Raw genomic sequence first — 12,890 nt, 5'->3', positions numbered from 1 at the left:
GAAGGAATAAGAAAATATATGACAGTGGACACCTATTGCCACCCAAAAGGACAGAAGAGGAAAGGAAGCTAAGAAAGAAGACCAAAAAACTACACCAATCTGCTAATCCATATGTGCATGTCCACTTTTAGAAATAAATATATGAGCCCTGGTGGTACAGTGGTTAAATGGCTGTACTGCAGCCACTTACTCACAAACCATAAGGTTGTGAGTTCAATACCAGCGAAAGGGCTCAAGCTCGACTCAGGCTTGCATCCTTCCAAGGTCACTAAAATGAGTACCCAGATTGTTGGGGGCAATTAGCTTACACTTTGTAAACTGCTTAGGGAGTGCTTAAGTGCACTGATAAGTGGTATAGAAATGTACTTGCTATTGCTATTGCAATATATTTCAAACTGAAATATAATGGCAATTATTTTAGTGTCTTAAGTATGTGTATACTCCCTTATAGAGACAGTTAGACATTTTTGTCTGGTGCAAACTGACCAAATTCAGTTCAAGGTTGCAGAAACAGAGGTGGGCATGCGGTGCTATTGTGTGTGGATACACATGTCCATTTGTACATTCAGTTGTACATATAATCGTTCAATTCAGTTGCATAGCATTGCCATTCAACACAAGGGTTGTTTAGTACAATTGGTGCATAAGTCTGCATGAGAGATTTCAGTTTGTTGTTGTGTGCCTTGAAGTCATTTCTGACATGATGGCCATAAGAAAAACTGACCATAAAATTTTCTTGGCAATATATGTTTAGAGGGTGTTTGCCATAACTTCCTCTGAGACTGAGAGAGTATGACTTGCCTGAGGTTACCCAGTGCATGCCCATGGACTCAGTTCAAACCCCCATTCTCAAACCTCTACTCAATACTGGCTTAGGAGTTTTCATTATGCAACACCAACGTAGGATCTCAGCCAGTATATTTCAACATAGTGGAGAAGACTGTGACCAGTGTGCCATCTAGGGTTACTGAAGTGAAAACTGAAGAAATCTTTAATGGTTATGTCGAAGAGGGAATTTCAACAAGTGCTGCTTGTCACACAATCAGGTTGAAAGTCCCTCTTCTACACAACCATGAAATGTACAGGAGCTATACCCAGTTTTCATTCTGGCAACCCTAGTGCCATCTCAGTCTTCTTATTAGCTATCAGTCTGATGGGCAACTCCACAATCCATCCTCTCCCTTCTAATGGTACTTTAAAATAGACTTTAAACAGAGGACTCGAAAGTAAAATATATGACCTGGTCACTACTGACTCTTTAATGATTCTGGACTACTGTTCATCACTAGAGGTCTGTTACAAACAAGGCTTGCTAGGTTTCCACAAACACACCTGCCCCATCACTGCTGCCTCCTTGGCTATGTAGGTGTTAGGCCAGCATTTGACAAATGAGAAGGGAAAGCAGATACCATGGAAAGTCTCCTTTACAAAAGCCTCCCCAGCTGACACCTTCCCAACTGCCCTAATTAGCTCTGACATGCAGGAGGTTAAAATGGCCTTATAGTTAAAAGCCTATCTTGTGTGCAGCTTTGCTTATCAGTGTAAGGGAACAGGAAACCCAGTATTGACTTTGAGCAGTACATGATTTTGTGTTGTTTGATTTTGGCCTAAGGAGCTGGCTCTTCAGGTGACTACCATAAATTATTTTATCAAAGAAGATTAGTCAAAATGACATTTATAAGATGGCTGGGAGCAGCAAGGCAATGGGAGGATGCTTCATTTCGTCAATGAAGTGTGTAATGCTTCTCAAGGTCGTAGTTCCTGCTGATATGTTAGCTATTTAATGTACTCCTCTATTAAGGAATAAATCACATTTATATACTTTTAAGGCTGAGGAGTTTTCTGCCCCTACGACAAGATAAAGGACATCCATGTTCATTTCTGGCTATATTCCTGTATTCTTCTCAGCCCAAATTTGATTGCCACAGTGACTGAGGTATCAATGATCACTAAATAATCTTCAGTACCAGATGAGAAGCAGATAATAGGCTTTCCCACTTTTCTAGTGCAGCATTACATCTTTATTTGGACACTTTGGTTTAAAACTCTGGGTGCTGTCACCAGTTCATGCATTGTATGTATGGAACAGAAAGTTGGGGAGGGAAGATGTGCAAAACAAGACCTATTCTGATCCTCATCATGTTCAAAGGTTTTAGAGGCTGAGTATTGTTTCAAAAGGTCCAGGAAAGAATGACAAGAACAACAACAATCCATAATCTCATATTTTGCCCTTTTTAGTATACAGGTGGAACAGGAAACTGTATAAATCCACCAGTCTATTGATATAATATTTTTTAATACACATACTTGGGTAATAAAAGAATCCAGATGCAAACAAGAGGTGTCAGTTCAATCATGTACTCTAAGAATTAACTGAGCCAACATGGTGTAGTGATTTTTCATTGGACTAGGACCCTGGAGACCAGGGTTTGAATTCCCACTTGGTCATGGAAACCCACTGGGTGTCTCTCTCGACTTCAGCGGAAGGCAAAAGGTAAACAGCCTCTGAATATATCTTGCCATAAAAAGAGAGACCATGATAGGGTTGCCTTAGGTTCACTGTAAGTCAGAAGTAACTTGAGGGCACACATCAACAATAAATAAAGAAATAAGGATCTCATTTAAACAAATGGGTGAAACTAAGAATGAAACTAAGATGGTGTACAGATCGCCCATTAAGGCCAGCCTGGGGGCAGAGTCGGGGTGTGGCATCCACATGACACATGCCCCAACTCCACCTCCAGGCCGGTGTGACACCACACACCGCACCAAATGGCTAGTGGTGTCACAGCACTTCTCTGGCACTACATCTAGATGACGCAGCACCAAAGGAGCACTGAAAAGCAGCAGCACCAGCAGCTATGGTGCCCCTTCCACAGTGCAGAAAGGAGCCACTGTTTGCAGCTCCTTTTTGCACCATGGAAAGGTGAGATGGGGCCACGGTGTGTGGTTGCTGCAGCCCCGATCTGGGGCTAAAAGGGGTGGCTGCAGGCTGCCCCTTAGGGGCGGTCTGTACAGCCCCTAAAAATGAGATAAAACAACAGAATATCTTGTGGTAACCTTAAAGAATATTACATTTATCACAGCATTAACTTTAGCCCATGTGATGTAGCTTGCTGAAAAGGTCCCCCATAGGTCTATAATTCAAATCCATAATTTTGTGGCTCTGATCTGACACTTCACCCATTTATTCAGGGAGGGGGGGATCAAGAATAGATATTCCCAGCAGAACTTCATTGTGTTTTTGCAGAGTTCAACATTTTTAAGTGCTCATAAATGTCCATAAAAGTCACAGTAAATTCTCATTGAACAGAAAGTATGTTACACTTAATAATGAGAAATAGAATGAGATAATGCATTCCCAAACAAAATGTCCCAGTTTGGAGTTCAGGGAGATTGGGCAGGGTGACTCTTGTTAAAAATGCAGATTGAGAAGACAATAAGTTCATTCTGTATCTTCACAACCCATCATGTATATTCATATTTATAGACTAGAGTGCTGCAGTATGTAAGACTTCTACTCCCTTTCATAAGCAGATTTTGGACACACTCAAGAATAATAGCCAGTTAAACTGTATTTATTACCTTCTTAGGACACTTATCATTGATATGGTCTTTCATTATGGCACTCAAACGTGTCTGCTGTTGGGTCTACTGGTCTGTTAATAGTTTATTTCACACAGCACTCAACATTAACTGTGACTGTATTTTCTGGTTTCCCTCAGGATCCCATAACTATGACACTCAAGAAGAATTATTTTAAAAATTAAGTATCCATGTGCCTAACTAAGATTCATCAAGATCAAACATATTTAGGGTTGATTAAACAAAGCAAGTGCAACAGGACAAAAATTATATGCATTGATAAAATTTGGTTTGAAATACTCATAATGCAGGCAACAAAGTCTAGCACTGAATATAATAAAGATAAAGATACCCTTCCAGTGTATGTGCCTCTGTGTGTGTGTGTGTGTGTGTGTGTGTGTGTAATCTCAGGTCATGTATTAAATTGACACTGTGGACTTTTATTGTGTTGTATAACATCTAGATCAATTTCGGTCTGTTTTCAGTCCTGGCTATGGAACAGACACAGCTTTGGTTGAATCATAGAATTGTAGAGCTGGATGAGACCACAAGGGCCATCCTGTCCAACCCCCTGCCATGCAGGAACTCTCAATCAAAGCATTCCTGACAGATGTCCATCCAGCTTCTGCTTAAAGACCTCTAAGGAAGGAGACACCACTACACTCTGAGGGAATATGTTCCACTGTCAAACAGCCCTTACTGTCAGGAAGTTCCTCCTAATGTTGAGGTGGAATCTCTTTTCCTGTAGCTTGCATCCACTGTTCCCGGTCCTGTTCTCTGGAGCAGTAGAAGATGGTTGCCTTAATGGATGATTAATGCAGGGAACTGGTCAGATTAATTGAGTCTCTGTTGGTTCTTGTGGATGTCTCAATGACTTTCACTACCATCAACAATGGTATCCTTCTGAGTAGCCTCTATGGGATGGGGCTTGGAAGTACTGCCCTTCAGTGGCTCTGTTCTTTTCTGGAGGGATGCTCTCAGAGGATGGTGCTGGAGGATTCCTGTTCAGGTCCTTGGCTACTGGACTGCAGCATCCTTCAGAGTTCAGACTCATTCTCTATGCAACTGAAACTGCTGAGAGAGTTGTTTGTAATTTTGGGATCATGTGTCACCAGTGCCCAGCTCTGTTACTCCTTTTCACATAATTACAAGGAAAATGTTCCTGTGCGTGCCTGGCAGCTGTAATGGACTGAAGGAAGGCAAAAAAATTTGAAGCTTTATCTAGACAAGACAAAAGTACTCCTAGTCATTCAGAAGACAGATCCTAGAACAGGGATTCATCCAGTGTTATACAGGGTTACACACTCCCTGAAAACACAAGTTTTGAGTTTGGAGATATTCCTGGATTCATCTCTTATGAATTTCAACAATGACTAGGAGTCCTTTTGCACAGGCAAAGCTAGTGCACCAACAGCATCCTTTCCTGGAGAAGTCAGATTTGACCACAGTGATACATGGCTTGGTTACCTATGATTTAGAATACTGTAATGTGCTTTACACAAGGCTGCTTTCAAAAAGTGCTCAAAAACTTCAATTGGCCCAAAGAGTTGGCTGTAGAGAAGGTACAACTACCTTGTTGCAACAGCTCCACTGGCTGTCAGTCCATTTCTGGGCACAATTCAAAGTGCTGGTTTTGATTTATAAAGCCCCATACAGCTTAGATCTAAATTATTTGAAGGACTGTATCTCCCTTTATGAGCACCTTAGAACCCTATGATCATCTGGAAAGGCTCTTCTCTTTGTCCCACCACGCCCCCAGGCTCATTTGGTGGGAACAAGGAGATGACCTTACTGGTAGCTGCTCCTAGACTTTGGAACTCTCTCCCTAAAGATACCAGAACCACCCTGTCTTCCATCAGCAGGTAAAAACATTTTTGTATAATCAGGCTTTTACAAATTGGTGAGTGGTGCTGTTTTTAAGGTTTATATATAGTCTTTTCAAGAATTTTAACATGTTTAGTATTTTATAATATTGATAGTTTAATATTTTAAATTCAAAAATTATTTAATTGTTTTTTAAATATTATATTTATACTTTTATTAATGGTTTTGTATGTTCCCTGGCTTCCACCATTGATGATAGCACCAGGTAAGTATCAGCTTCAATGGAGGTTGTTGGTGTATGGGAAGGTACTAAATTGCCTGGTGGTGGAGGAGAGAGAGATCTGTATACGTATGCATAGAGAGTCAGTGTATCTTATCTCTTTGTGTGCTGTTGTTTTCTGCATGCATGCATGCAAGAGTTCAGTTCTGCTACAGTCCCCCACACAGATGCTGCCCTTAGGAGAGAAAAGGTTGTGCATCACTGCAAAGGAGCCCATGGCTCATGCTATGTATCTGGGCCAAGTTGTTGTAATAGGAGCAATAATTGGATGCTGACTTAAAGTTATCTTTATGAGAAAAGGCAAAAACCCTAGGCAGTTGCAAATGTAGGTTAAATTATTTCCCAGCCCTGTCAACTATCAGAGCATTTTGTCCTTAGCAAGGCAATAATTAGAACATGTCAAAAGGGACACTGGCAATAGTAAGTCCATGCTAAGTTGTTTATTTTATCTATAGAAGCAAAGCAAAGGAGAAGCATTCCTTTTCAAGTTCACATTGAGCCCTTGCCCTCAGAAACAACCATTAACAGAACAGGCCTGGATAACAGTATAACCAGTCAACAAACTATGAGGCAGTGCTAACAGTAAACTACCAGTGCTATCAGAAAGAATCATCACATAACCAGCTTCACAAGACATAAAGTTGCCTTTCTCTCTTCTTGTAGTGGAGCAAACTGCTGCAGCCTCTCTTAGTTTGTGAGTTCTTCCTCATTAATTGTTTTTGCCATCTTTATCACACTCTGATATTGCTTGGTCAGACATGCCCTAGGTTTTATCTGTGAAATTTATGTAAGGAGGGTTGCTCTTGGACAGACAAATCAGATCCATTTTCTGTGCAAAAGACGTGCTTCTACTGGCTATAATGACTAAAATCCTATATCATGCTGGTGGAGTATGACATAGGTGCATTGAAACCCCTTGTGTATTTTGCAGGGAGGGACAGGCACAAGGGGCTACTGTCATTCTCCCTCCCTGAGAGTCCCCTTCCAGTCCCGGAGAAAGGTGGAAGCCCAGATGTTTGGCTCAGACCTACTACCACAGATGCAATAAAGGCATCAGGAGGATCATATCTGTGGAATGCTCACCCTAAATACTGCCTAGGGTGTGGGCATTGGCTAACCATGCTGCCTGTATAAGGATGTTCCAACCACTAGCTTCTTGTTTGAATACAATTTTAGTCTTGATCTCAACATCTTGATTTGTGCAAGTGTGTTTATTAGATTTACAAGCTCTGGTTTGTTTAATGACTTGCCTACCGACTCTCTGGAAACCTGATTCTGATGTCTGGATTTCTTGACCCTGTACTGTTTTGACACCAGATGCCTCTTGCTTCCATGGCTTACTGACTTGGCAATGGTGAACTTTGCTTGAGATTGAGAGCAGGACAGCTATTCTCACCTTTTGCACTCTGGCTCAACCTCCCTTTCATAGCTGTCAAGTCCCAGGAGAGGATAGTGCTGCTTCTGCTGCTTATCAATAGGGGGGGGGGGAGTAGAGAGACAAGGCAGATGGTAAAGAAGCAGCTCATTTCAGCCAAGAGGGGGAAGGAGATGGAAGTGCTCTGACAGATGGAGTGTACCTCCTCTATCTGTTCCCCCTCAGAGCCATGTCAACTGGACTGCCTTTTCGTTTCTTTCCTCCCCGCTGGTACACCACAGTGCTACATAATAGGATGTTGTGTTCTGCCCAATTGTGATGTAAGCCACACTTAACATGTATGCATATCCCTGATAAGATTCTGGCCAAAAGCCACTAGAACTTGTTTCTTTATATGAATCAGCAGAGCTGGCTATGGCTATAGAGATTGTTGGGATGTGTGCCTTCCTTTCAAAATCTACCAGTACCTCCTGGACCACTACCTGCTGATTCTCCCAAACTTCAATGTACTCTTGTCCCTGCTTGCACTAAACTGTCTTAATATTCATTTTAAAGATTTGCAAACTTTGGTTCAGGTATATTACCATGGAAAGCTTTTCTGGAGTTTTTACACAACCACTAAAAATGCTTGTCTTTTCAAGGGCTCACCTTGCAGTGTTGTAAAGAGATTCCCTTTGGGAATTTGTAAGTAATAACTAGTCTCTTTATATTTTGGTGGAAGCCATTAAGGAAAGTTAGGAGAAGAGAATGAGGAGGAATGAGGAGGACCAGGAGACTTGACATAGTATCAGAAAAGATTTCTGACTTTGTTCTAATGGCAGCAGTAACAGATTGAGGATAGCTCTGTAGCCCTATGGTGTAGAGAGGAAATAAAGGTGAAGGCAGTTTAGTTGACACGACTCTGAGGGGAAGGGATAGAAGGGGCACTCCATCTCTGAGAACACTCCCATTTCCTTTCTCCTCTGAGCTGAAATGAATGTGATCTTTACCAGCTGCCTTGCCTCTCTAGTCCCTCTACTCCCCATTGGTCTCCTCACTGGTCCTGTGGCTTGACAGCAATGGCAGTTGAAACAGGGTGCAAAGGGCTAGAGAACAGCTGTCATGCTCTCAACCTCAAACTAAGTGCAGTGTTCCCAAGTCAGCAAACAGTGAAGGAAAGAGGTATATACACTAAACTACATAGGACCTACTCTGGAGTCAATCAGCATAAGACTGTACTGTTAGTCTCCCAAAGGTTTAGTTTATATAAGTTAAAAGCTCATTTAGAAAGCAATGCTTTCAAAAAGCAGCATGTACTTTTACCTTTTGATTTCAGTTGGTTTGAAATGCACTGTCAAGTTGCAAAGCCTCAGATGCTTAATGCAAGATGAAAATAGTTTGGCAGAAATGAACAGCATCTCCATTATTTTCCTACATGACTGATGCATTCCCAATAGACTTAACAGCACTATTCTGTGCATGTTTACTGAAGCTGTGCTGAAAACAGTGTCCCATTTTCATGCCCCCCTCCCTTTACAGTCTGTGAAAAGGGGTGAATTTTCAGTGTTATCTAGAGAAGGAAAGATTGTCTTTGGCCTAGGTTAAATATTTAATATAACATTATAATGCTCTCTGTGACAGTGAACTCTTTCTCTCCACTGAAAACAAAAAGACAAATGCATTGATAATTTTGTTAAGCCATCAAATGAACTTGCACCATAACAATTTTCCATCATTATATGCACAAGATGGTTCAGGTTTAGTGACCTAGAGTTGAAAGCCTTTGTATATGTCATTTCAACTGCCTTCAGTCACACTGTCACCCCTTAACAGCTGTTTAAGTGATGGATGCCATGCGAAATGTTATTTACTTGCCCTGTAGCTATTATATACCATCGGTGTTAGTTCAAATAAAATGTGGCAAGCTGATCATTAAAGCTGATTTTGTGTGCACTCTTTCACATGTCTGTCCCATCAAGGCTTACTTGCTGATCTGTGAGGCAGGCAATTCTGTCTGTCAGGTTCTCTCACACATCCAGGAAAAATGAGTGCAAAGGGAACCTGACTTCAAGCAATATTCACTTCTGATTTGTAACTTTTCTTTCCAGACTTGGGCCATGCCCCATTACTTCACATACTCTTTATGGCATCAGGATATGTCTGAGAAAAATAGAGAGAAATAGACATTTTCTAGTTATAGGTGCAGTGCAGCAAAGGGGAAATCTATTCATTTCCATTACAACTTCACCTATGAATGCCAAAATAAAGCCACAGCAGTTTCCTTAGAAACTGCAGAATCATTCTTCTTTCTTTGAGATTAAACATAATGCTGAGAATTTTTATTTATATAGATCTAAGTCCCATACAGAGTAATCTTTATTCTGAAATAGTTTCTTTTTTACTGATCCTATGTGCCACAAATCCCGTATTACAGAAAGGTGTAACATAAATTTTCTCCCCCATGTTTCAAAAATCTGGAATAACTATTTCTCAGGTGAACTCCTTAGCGGGGGAAAAAGAGATTACCCAGATGTTTTCCATGAATAGACGGGTGCAAATGAAAGATGACTTCAATTGAGCCATTTTAAAGAATTTACTAACACAAAAAAAATTCTTCATTTTCAGAACAGAAATAACTTGAGTTTTTAAAAAGTCAGATATGGCAGAAAGTGAAACTGAAGAATTCTCTATCCCTAGCCAAAGATCTTGAAATGAGGTTGGGGTAGAATCCCACTGAGACCAGACAATATTGGACTACCATTTTTGGAGCTTCTTGGGTATCATGAATCAGAGGTTTACTAGAAGATCAAGTACTAAGAAATATGAAGGCAGTGGTTGTCACTGAGCAAAATAGGAGCTGCATGCCATCTACTCAGTTTCCCCGAAAATAAGACATACCCATAAAATAAGTCTTATCAGGATTTCTAAGCAATTGTGCAATATAAGCCATACCCCCAAAATAAGACATTGATGTTTATCACACTATACTCTTAAAGTGCTACTATTCCACTTTGACTCCTCTAGCTGCCTCCTGTTGTATTCTGGGATTTGCAGTTTTAAGGAGGGGTATTTAGAATTCTCAGGCAGAGAATTCTAAATACCCCTCCTTAAAACTGCCAATACCAGAATGCAACAGGAGGCAGCTAGAGGAGTCAAAGTGGAATAGTAGCACTTTAAGAGTATAGTGTGATAAACATCATAGTGATAGCCCTGGCTCAGAATGGAAGTGGGCATGAAGGGAGCAGAAAGACTGGGGCCAATGATTCTAAATGAAATGGAGTCGCAAGAAATTCAGGATGGAATTCCAGGTTTGGAGAGTTATGACGATATTCCAGAAGAAGACAACTTAACTATTTTTGAATAAATGTAGATTGTTGTACCATACTTAATAAAAAAATAAGACATTCCCTGAAAATAAGCCATAGTGTGTCTTCTTGAGGAAAAATAAATATAAGACAGTGTCTTGTTTTCAGGAAAACACGGTATCCTGTGCACACTTACTTGGTGGTGAGCTACAGTTAAGACATGGAGGGAGTTTCTAAGTACACCTGTGCTTGTAAGAGTCTTCTTATTAAGGATGATTAAATGATAATGGATGGAAAAAGTAGTTAGCTCTCCCTCTGACAGTTCCATACACCTGGATACTATGCACATCAAGCCTGATAGATACACAAAATACTTAAAAACAATTCCAGGGTGTCTGTACCTATCTTTCTCTGCAGTTTTCCCCCATCTCAGCCATCAGGCATAAATAAATCACCTTCATCCCCATGGCCCACCTATGACAATCTGCTACCTTAGGAAAAGGACAGTCTCCTTGCCCTTCATGTGCAGAAGCTGACCAGGGCCTTTTTACAGTGTACAGTTTAAAAACACTATGATTATGCTTTAACTGCCTTGGCTTCATCCTATGGAATCCTCGGGTCTGTAATTTGGATCAGGTACTACAGCTCTCAGGCTGAGAATTTTAAATGATTCTCTTTAAATTGAAAATCCCAGATTTCTATAGGATGGAACCGTGTCAGTTTAAGGTAAATAACAACACTATAACTGTGCATTGTAAAAGGGTTCCCTATTGGTAGATGAATTTTAGCCAAATATTAAAGGACAGCCTTCTAATGTGGCAGTGGGCTAACTCAGTGAGCAGAATCTTGTGACAAGCATAGGTCTGTCCTCAACACTTTTCTACTCCTTCCTGTGCCCCCTCTCAAGACTCTTTCCTAAGGAGAGTACCTCACTTTTCCTAATGATAGGATCATCCCTTGTTCCCTCAAATACTGTACTTGCATATCTTATTATTAGTCTCTGGATCTTAGGAAAAGGTTCCTGAGTCATATCTTTGTCTATCACGCATTTCTTTATGTAGCTAAGCAAACTTATCAGATTTTCCCCATTCCTGAAGAGGAGTGAAATTTCTTGCCACATTTCTTTCTTTCTTTTTTTTAATTGACCAAAAATTTGAATGTAGGAGAAAGCAAAACTGAAGTATTTGCCCATCTTTTTGAATACCCGCTAAGAACTGAGGAATGGTAAAAAGATGGGCAAATACTTCATTTTTGCTTTCTCCTACATTCAAATTTTGCCATTTTGGTCAATTCTAACAAAAAATGAATTGTGGCAAAAAAAAAATCACTTTTCTTCAGGAATGGGGAAAATCTGATCGGTTTGCTTCTCACTTTGAAATCTTGCTAGGGAGGTAAAGTTTGATTAGAAGTCAAATTCTCACCCATTTCTACATATCCACCCACTTTAAACTTTCTATTTGGGAGGCCTCAGGGTTCTTTTTTTTTTAACCTAGATACATTTATTTATTTATTATTTTATTTTGTTATATGCCGCTTTTCTCTGAACACAGGGACTCAAAGCAGCTAACAGCAAAATTAAAAAAAAATACAATTTAAAAACAGTACATGTTAAACATAACATGTTAAAAATACAAACCTTAAAATTTAAAATGCACAACATTTAAATCCCAGCCCTAGGCAGCTTGAAAAGGCCTGATGGCATAAGAATGTCTTTACCTGCCAACAAAAGAATAGCAAGGATGGAGCCATCCTGGCCTCAATGGAAGCAACCACTGATAAGTCCTCTCTCTTGTTCCCATCAAACGAACCTGAGAGGGTAATGAACAGATAGAAGGGCCTCTCCAGATGATCTCAACACCCTAGTGGGCTTGTAAACGGAGATATGGTCCTTCAAATAACCTGGACCCAAGCAGTATAGGATTACATCAGATATATCATTACTCTTAAGAGTTAATTTCTAAATTAAGAAAACATGAATGAGCCTGAGAGGGTGGTAGGACAGAAAGAACAGCCTCTCCCGATGATCTCAACATTCTACTGGGCTAGTAAAGGGAGACATGGGCCTTCAAATAACCTGGACCCAAGCCATATAGGGTTATAAAGATACATCTTTACTGTAAGAATTATTTTTTAAATTAAGAAAACATGAATTAATATTGCTTTTTACTATGTAAGATGAAGACTTATTTATTAGTTTTTGGACTCAGAAATTCATACTTACATAGAAGAAAGGGATAAGTAAACCAAAAGGCATGAGTATGAATTTTACCCATATAAAAATTTGGGAAGCCCTAAGCACATTGTCTGAGGGGGTGGGCCTTCTGTGAGTCACTTGGGCAGAGCTAGCCGTCTAGCTCTATATAACTGCTGCCAGAGGCTTTCAAGCTCAGTCCCTGCATACGGAGCAGAAAGAGAGGTGTGTCTGGGAGGACATCCATAACTGAAGGTGTTTTCAAAATTGAGTGAGTGTGTTTGTTCTTGACTATGTGCTTTTCCTGAGCACATGGTCTGAAAGGGATTCTGTGACTCACTGGCCCTCATA

The sequence above is a fragment of the Sceloporus occidentalis genome, unplaced genomic scaffold (genome assembly GCF_023333645.1).
Source record: "Sceloporus occidentalis isolate IW3139 unplaced genomic scaffold, rSceOcc1.0.p SCAF_3, whole genome shotgun sequence".
Taxonomy (NCBI): domain Eukaryota; kingdom Metazoa; phylum Chordata; class Lepidosauria; order Squamata; family Phrynosomatidae; genus Sceloporus; species Sceloporus occidentalis.
The sequence above is the reverse complement of the archived record's forward strand: the minus strand, read 5'-3'. Positions refer to the sequence as shown.